This window comes from Triticum aestivum, chromosome 2A (assembly GCF_018294505.1).
Source record: "Triticum aestivum cultivar Chinese Spring chromosome 2A, IWGSC CS RefSeq v2.1, whole genome shotgun sequence".
Classification (NCBI taxonomy): domain Eukaryota; kingdom Viridiplantae; phylum Streptophyta; class Magnoliopsida; order Poales; family Poaceae; genus Triticum; species Triticum aestivum.
In genome coordinates this window covers 566,885,358-566,893,152 of record NC_057797.1, presented here as the reverse complement: position 1 = coordinate 566,893,152, position 7,795 = coordinate 566,885,358, and positions in this window count along the sequence as shown.

Here is a 7,795-nt window from a genome sequence, read left to right as displayed (position 1 = left end):
ACCTATGTCGACACTGTATGTCTAATGCAGGAGGTTGGCACGGCGCTGCAAAGCAAGGGGTGTTTGGCCGATGTGTTTCTTCTCCTCATTCACATGTGGTTGGAGCAATCGAACGACTCGAAGGGTGACCTGTCAGTGGCATCTATCAGTGGCCACTAGACTCCTAAAATCTCACAAAAAAGATGGAGGGACAAACGAATAAATGTAGAAAGATAGACAGTGGTAAAGATAGGATTCTCATCATATTAAATCCCATGAATGAAACAATCAATATAAAAAAAGTGGAATCATAATCCTCCAAAATTCATATGAAAATTGTTCGTAAACATGATAATATTTAAATTGCATCATTCTAAAATCTGGAGCAGCCAGTAACATGGAAAGTACCTAAAAGATTGAACCATTTGAAATCACATGATTAGATTATGTGCCACCTCTTGTCCCTTTATTTTTCTCATTATTTATTTTCTAGAAACCGGGCAGGCAAAACAGGCTTGCTCCATCTGTATGATGCACCTTCGCGGACAAATTGAATCTGCATCACCGCTTATTATATGTAACCAACCCAACAATAACACAAGCATCAGCTTCGTCGGTACAATCATATAGGTTCAAATTGAGAGCTCCTACTCGACGCCCGTGGGCGTCAAATTGAGGAGCTTTTGCTAAAGGCAGGCGCGAAATTGGCCAGCCCATTCTTCGTGCGAGTTGCTTTTCTTTTTTTGGTCGGTTTTATTCCCAAATTTGTTTTAATATGTGATAATTTTAAAAAACATAAACAGTATTTGAAAGTGAACAAATTTCGAAGATGTGAACAATTATTTTTTCGGAAATGTCAGCATTGTTTCGGAATTGTGAATAAATTTCAAATTATAAGAATTTTTCAAATTGTGAATTTAACTAAAAGTTATTTTTTAAATATATTTAATAATTTTTGAAAATCATGAACATTATTTTTTTAAAAATATTTGTTTTTCAAATTGCTTTTTATATGTGAACACATTTTTTAAACGTGACAATTCCTTTAAGTACGAACACTATTTTTTAAAAACTAATATTTTAGAAATTGTAAATATTTTCTTGAATTATGAAAGAAAAAATTTAAACAAAACGTAAATAGTTTTTAAAACTTAAAACAATTTTGAAAAGTGTGAACATTTTTCGTAACACGGACATTATTGGAAATTGTGAACAAATTTTAAAACAAGAACATTTTTTGAAATTCCAAGCAATATTTGTTAGAGTAATTTTTGAAAACATAAAATGTAGAAAAAAGAAACAGAAAAGCAAAAGGCAAAGAAAAATGACGGAAAAAAGAAGAAAAAAAAGAAAACAGAACCACCTCATTAAGTGCGCCAGAAAAAAAAGAAAATAGATGGGACCCATGAGAAAACCCATCGGTTCGTCGGGGAGGTCATCGGTTTGGTGAATCCTCCATCATGTCGCTCACATTGCAGAGGAGCAGGAGGTGGGCATGAAGGATGAGACATACATGGAGGAGGAGACGTGCTTGGAGGTTGAGCCTGATGGATTTGGCATGGAGACGGAAGAAGAGTTCTACCTCGCCCAAGCCATAGAGGCAGAGGTGGAGCACCTCACAACAGAGGCACGATTGAAGGTGGAGCAAGTGAGAGTTTCCGCCTTCGCTCCACTCATGGCCGAAAACCAAGCCATCCTCTACTCACTCCATTTCGAGTGGGAGGTGGCGGCAAATCACCGCCTTATCCACCTTCGTGACATGAGGAGGGAGCGACTCTTCGTGGATTACAAGGAGGAGACGCTACATCTCCGACGACAGCGAGTAGAATTAGGGTAGTTTGCTTTTTCGAATGTAGCTTGTTTATTTCATGTGTCATGGAGTATGTATGATGAAATGAATGTTTCACGGTGTAGTATGGAAATGATGGTTTGCAAATGGGAGGTGTGTTGCAACGGTGACCAATTGAGGGGTAACCATCTCTTGTCAGTGGACGCGCCAATGGACATATAGGGTCACATTTTCCTAGTCCAGTTGCTGGATGCTCCTAGGCCAACAGTTGCCTATTTCTAGAAGAGTGAGCACCACGCTAAAGACAAAGGAGCAGAACGAGCGGAGTTAGTAAAGGAAGCAAGTAATATTGGGCCGGGCCCACTACACATTTTATGAGCAGTTTGACGCTTTGAAGCGCTCAATAGGAGTTTCCCCCATGATGAAGCAATTGCAGAGTGGGTTGTGTGAAAAACCTATCCTCTCACTTAGGTTTAACCTACTTCGGCGGCGAGTTGATCTCCGCAAAGAGTTTCATCGTGCTTCCAACCGGGATCCGGCCAGTCTTTTCTCCTCTGTTCAAAGGGGAACAGGAGGGGCTACCACACATTTTTTTTTTGATTCACTATCCTGGTTCCCCAAGATAACAGTAAACGTTTGTGTGTATAAATGAGCCATGGAAGTATTCTTATCTATGATGGCAATCCAAAATGCATACAAATAGATCTAGGAAAACTGATCATATGCTTTCATTTTTTTCCACTTACACAATTCTCCAAACAAGTTCCCAATCCCTGATCAAGCTGATAAATAGTCATTAATGATTTGAAAATTCAAAAAGCAGATAGCATGCGAGAAAATAGGAACAATCTTGCTCTTTGGCTCAGATATACAAATAAAGGAACTGAATTTGCAGGTGGCTATGCCTTATCATGGCTCTTTCTTATCAAGATATTTTGATGACACACAAAAACTGAGAATAAAAAGGAAGAATAACATTTCCATGTTACATGGAGCAAACTCCCATTCTCTATACCAAGCATTTCACATTTGTTGCCCTGTTGCCTGGCAAAATTTAGCAAATTGGCACCACACGAAACAAGGAAAGCACCAATAAATTCATCCACAAATTCAACCAAATTTGGCGTGTTAGCACTCATCCTACTCCTCAGGGAATCAGTCAACTATATTGTTGTCCGTTGTTTAGAAAAAGCAGTAGGTTTGTCCTACTAATAGGAAGGTCCACTATCTGCAAAAAAGTACATTAAAATTTTTAATGGGATTGGATGGTTTGTAATTACGCAGGATCAAAAGCAGGCTAGAAACCTAAATGACCAACTTCACTCTTGTAGCATCTCCAGGTTTGGACGAATCAGAAACAACAAGTGCGCATTAGAGTAAGTTCAATATATTTAAATTCAGTATTCCAATGACTACATGCAGAGAAATGTTTCTTCTTTTTTTGAGTCTTATGTGGCAAATTGAATCCAGATATATAATTCATTTTCCAGGATTAGAAACAACAAGTGTGCATTAGTGTTAATTCAATATATAATTCATTTTCCATGATTTACTGCAAATTGAATCTAGATGACATTGTTGTAAACGGAGAAAACCTGCTAATTGATCCCTCGTTGTTTGAGAAACCACACAGACACCATATGAGTGACGAGAATAGATAAAAACTCCAAGGGGCAAAAGGGTAATATGTGCAGATCTAAGGGGGCGAACATAATTTCTTTCCATCTAAGCACTCTAATTTTCCTCTGCATACTTCTTCCAACAATTGGGGGTGGTGAAGGAAATATGCCCTAGAGGCAATAATAAAGTTGTTATTTATATTTCCTTATATCATGATAAATGTTTATTATTAATGCTAGAATTTTATTAGCCAGAAACTTTGTACATGTGTGAATACATAGACAAACAGAGTGTCACTAGTATGCCTCTACTTAACTAGCTCGTTAATCAAAAGATGGTTAAGTTTCCCAACCATAGACATGAGTTTCCATTTGATGAACGGGATCACATCGTTAGAGAATGATGTGATTGACTTGAGCCATCCGTTAGCTTAGCACTATGATCGTTTAGTTTATTGCTATTGCTTTCTCCATAACTTATACATGTTCCTATGACTATGAGATTATGTAACTCCCGAATACCGGAGGAACACTTAGTGTGCTATCAAATGCCACAACGTAACTGGGTGACTATAAATATGCTCTACAGGTGTCTCTGATGGTGTTTGTTGAGTTGGCATAGATCAAGATTAGGATTTGTCACTCCGTGTATCGCAGAGGTATCTCTGGGCCCTCTTGGTAATGCACATCACTATAAACCTTGCCAGTAATGTGACTAATGAATTAGTTGCGGGATGATGCATTACGGAACGAGTAAAGAGACTTGCCGGTAACGAGATTGAACTAGGTATTGAGATACCGACGATCGAATCTCGGGCAAGTAACATACTGATGACAAAGGGAACAACGTATGTTGTTATGCGGTTTGACCGATAAAGATCTTCGTAGAATATGTAGGAACCAATGTGAGCATCCAGCTTTCGCTATTGGTTATTGAACGGAAGTGAGTCTCGATCATGTCTACATAGTTCTCAAACCCGTAGGGCCCGCACGCTTAATGTTTGATGACGATCGGTATTATGAGTTTATGTGTTTTGATGTACCGAAGGTAGTTCAGAGTCCCGGATGTGATCACGGACATGACGAGGAGTCTCGAAATGGTCGAGACATAAATATTGATATATCGGAAGGATATGTTTGGACACCGGAATGGTTTTGGATAAGTTCGTGCAATTACCGGAGTACCGGGGGGTTACCGGAACCCCCCGGGGAGTCAATGGGCCTTAATGGGCCATGGTGGGAGAGAGAAGGAGGTGGCCAAGTGGGCCCCCAAGTCCAATCCGAATTGGGGAGGGGCCTCCCCCCTTTCCTTCTCTCCTTCTCCTTTTCCTTCTTCTCCTACTCCAACTAGGGAAGGGGGGGGGACCTACTCCTACTAGGAGTAGGAATCCCCCTTGGGGTGCGCCATAGAGAGGGTCGGCCCTCCCCTCCTCCACTCGTTTATATACGGGGAGGGGGGCACCCCATAGACACACAAGTTGATTGTTTAGCCGTGAGCGGTGCCCCCTCCACAGATTTCCACCTCGGTCATATCGTTGTAGTGCTTAGGCGAAGCCTTGCGTCGGTAACTTCATCATCACCATCATCACGCCACTGTGCTGACGAAACTCTCCCTCGGCCTCAGCTGGATCAAGAATACAAGGGATGTCACCGAGATGAATGTGTGCAGGTCGCGGAGGTGCCGTGCGTTCGATACTTGATCGGTTGGGTCGCGAAGACGTTCGACTACGTCAACCGCGTTACTTAGCGCTTCCGCTTTCGATCTACGAGGGTATGTAGACACACTCTCCCCTCTCGTTGCTATGCATCACCTAGATGGATCTTGCATGTGCGTATGAATTTTTTTGATATACTGTGTTCCCCAATAATGGCATCCGAGCCAGGTCTATGCGTAGATGTTATATGCACGAGTAGAACACAAAGGAGTTGTGGGCGTGGGTATATACATATTGCTTGTCGTTACTAGTTGATTCTTGATTCAGTGGTATTGTTGGATGAAGCGGCTCAGACCGACATTACGCGTACGCTTACGCGAGACTGGTTCTACCTACGTGCTTCACACACAGGTGGCTAGTGGGTGTCTATTTCTCCAACGTTAGTTGAATCAGTTTCAAGGAACAGGGTTCTTTCTCAAGATCAAAAAACAATCACTATACTACGTTGTGGTTTTGATGCATAGGTAAGAACGGTTCTTGCTAGAAGCCCGTAGCAGCCACATAAAACTTGCAACAACAAAGTAGAGGACATCTAACTTGTTTTTGCAAGGCATGTTGTGATGTGATATGATCAAGACGTGATTATATAAATTGTTGTATCAGATGATCATGTTTTGTAACACTGTTATCGGCAACTAGTAGGAGCCATATGGTTGTCGCTTTATTGTATGAAATGCAATCGCCATGTAATTGCTTTACTTTATCTCTAAGCGGTAGCGATAGTCGTAGAAGCAATAGTTGGCGAGACGACAACGATGCTTCAATGGATATCAAGGTGTCAAGCCGGTGACGATGGTGATCATGATGGTGCTTTGGAGATGGAGATCAAAAGGCACAAGATGATGATGATGGCCATATCATATCACTTATTTGATTGCATGTGATGTTTATTCTTTATGCATCTTATTTTGCTTAGTACGGCGGTAGCATTATAAGATGATCTCTCACTAAATTTCAAGGTACAAGTGTTCTCCCTGAGTATGCACCATTGCTACAGTTCGTCATGCCGAGACACCACGTGATGATTGGGTGTGATAAGCTCTACGTTCACATACAACGGGTGCAAGCTAGTTTTGCACAAGCAGAATACTCGGGTTAAACTTGACGAGCCTAGCATATGCAGATATGGCCTCGGAACACCGAGACCGAAAGGTCGAGCGTGAATCATATAGTAGATATGATCAACATAGTGATGTTCACCATTGAAAACTACTCCATCTCACGTGATGATCGGACATGGTTTAGTTGATGTGGATCACGTGATCACTTAGGGTGTGTTTGGTTCCTTGGCTTGCACCTGCATCGCATCCATCATGCAATTTTCTTCACGTTTGGTAGGCTGCACGTCTCACTGGGCTAGGCCCGACCGATGCAAAATGGGGCTCCCAGCCAGGATGAGCGGAAACGCAGGGATCGGCCATTTCCACGAGCCAGGCCCGCGCGTGCGAAGTTGCGAGCTAGGTCTCGTCTTTCGGTCCCTGTCGTCTCGCATTTCCCCCCGCTCCCCACCCCTCTCTTGTCTGATGCAACACGTTTGGATCTCTCCATCCTCGCTGCATCTATCATTCGCCGCCGCATCTCCTCACCGGTGCCAAGGTAAAGCTCTCCTTCTATCTTTCCCCTCCCTCCTGTCCCAAGCTCTAGTCCCTCCCTCTCGTCCCCAGCTTCTGGCGACCTGCTCGCTGTCGCTCGCGGCCGCTCGACCGGTCGTGAGAGCAAGCAATAGACTTCGGCGGCACGTAGACCACGGGCGCGCATGCACCGGCCGGGCACTCACGGTCGCTCGCCTGATCTGCCTGTGAGAGCTGCTGCCAACCAGATCCACGCATGTGAATAAGCACGGGACCCGCTCGATGTGCCCTTGCCGGTTGAGCAGCTCGATCTCCTATTTGATTCGGCCGCTGGCCTTGTAGAGGCCCGATCTGGTTGTGAGATCCTATGGATTAAAGATGATTCTGCATGTTTTTTTGTTAACTTCATGAATAATCTGTGTATATGTTTCTTTTGATTTGATCAGGAGAAAGAAGAACAAGAGATCAGCTAGCTAGAGGAAGAATAAGAGAGACAAGCTAGTTTGTTTTGAATTTGTGCTATTGGGATTAATTGATCAGCTAGCTAGAGCAGATATATAGATAGTAAAAGTGCCTTGAGAGCTAGTTGTTCTGTGTATGTATGCAAAGTATAGGACCTTGTGAATGTTGATAATGAAATACACATAGAAGTACATGGGTTTTCATTTGCTTTCTTTCCCTATGTAGCTACCTCTTTGATACCAAGGTTTTCATATGAAATTTCAGATATTATGATCTCTTATCTGTATTTGGTAATATTATTTTACTTCAATCATTAAAGATATTTGAGTTGGAGTGCATGTCACCAAAACAATCTTCTAATTATTTTGCATACATATACAAGTACCTAGAATCAAATTCCAAATCTATCATATTATTTGGGCTCATGCAGCTTACCAAACAACATTCGAGGTGAGCATGACCCATATCATGCAAGTACACCAAACACACATCTCGACTCCACCTTGCATCAGCTGAACCAGGCCAACCCCAGCCAGGCTCCCTCATACGATGCAGGCCGGATGCACCCAGGAAACCAAACACGCCCTTAGATGATTAGAGGGATGTCTTTCTAAGTGGGAGTTCTTAAGTAATATGATTAAATTGAACTTTAATTTATCA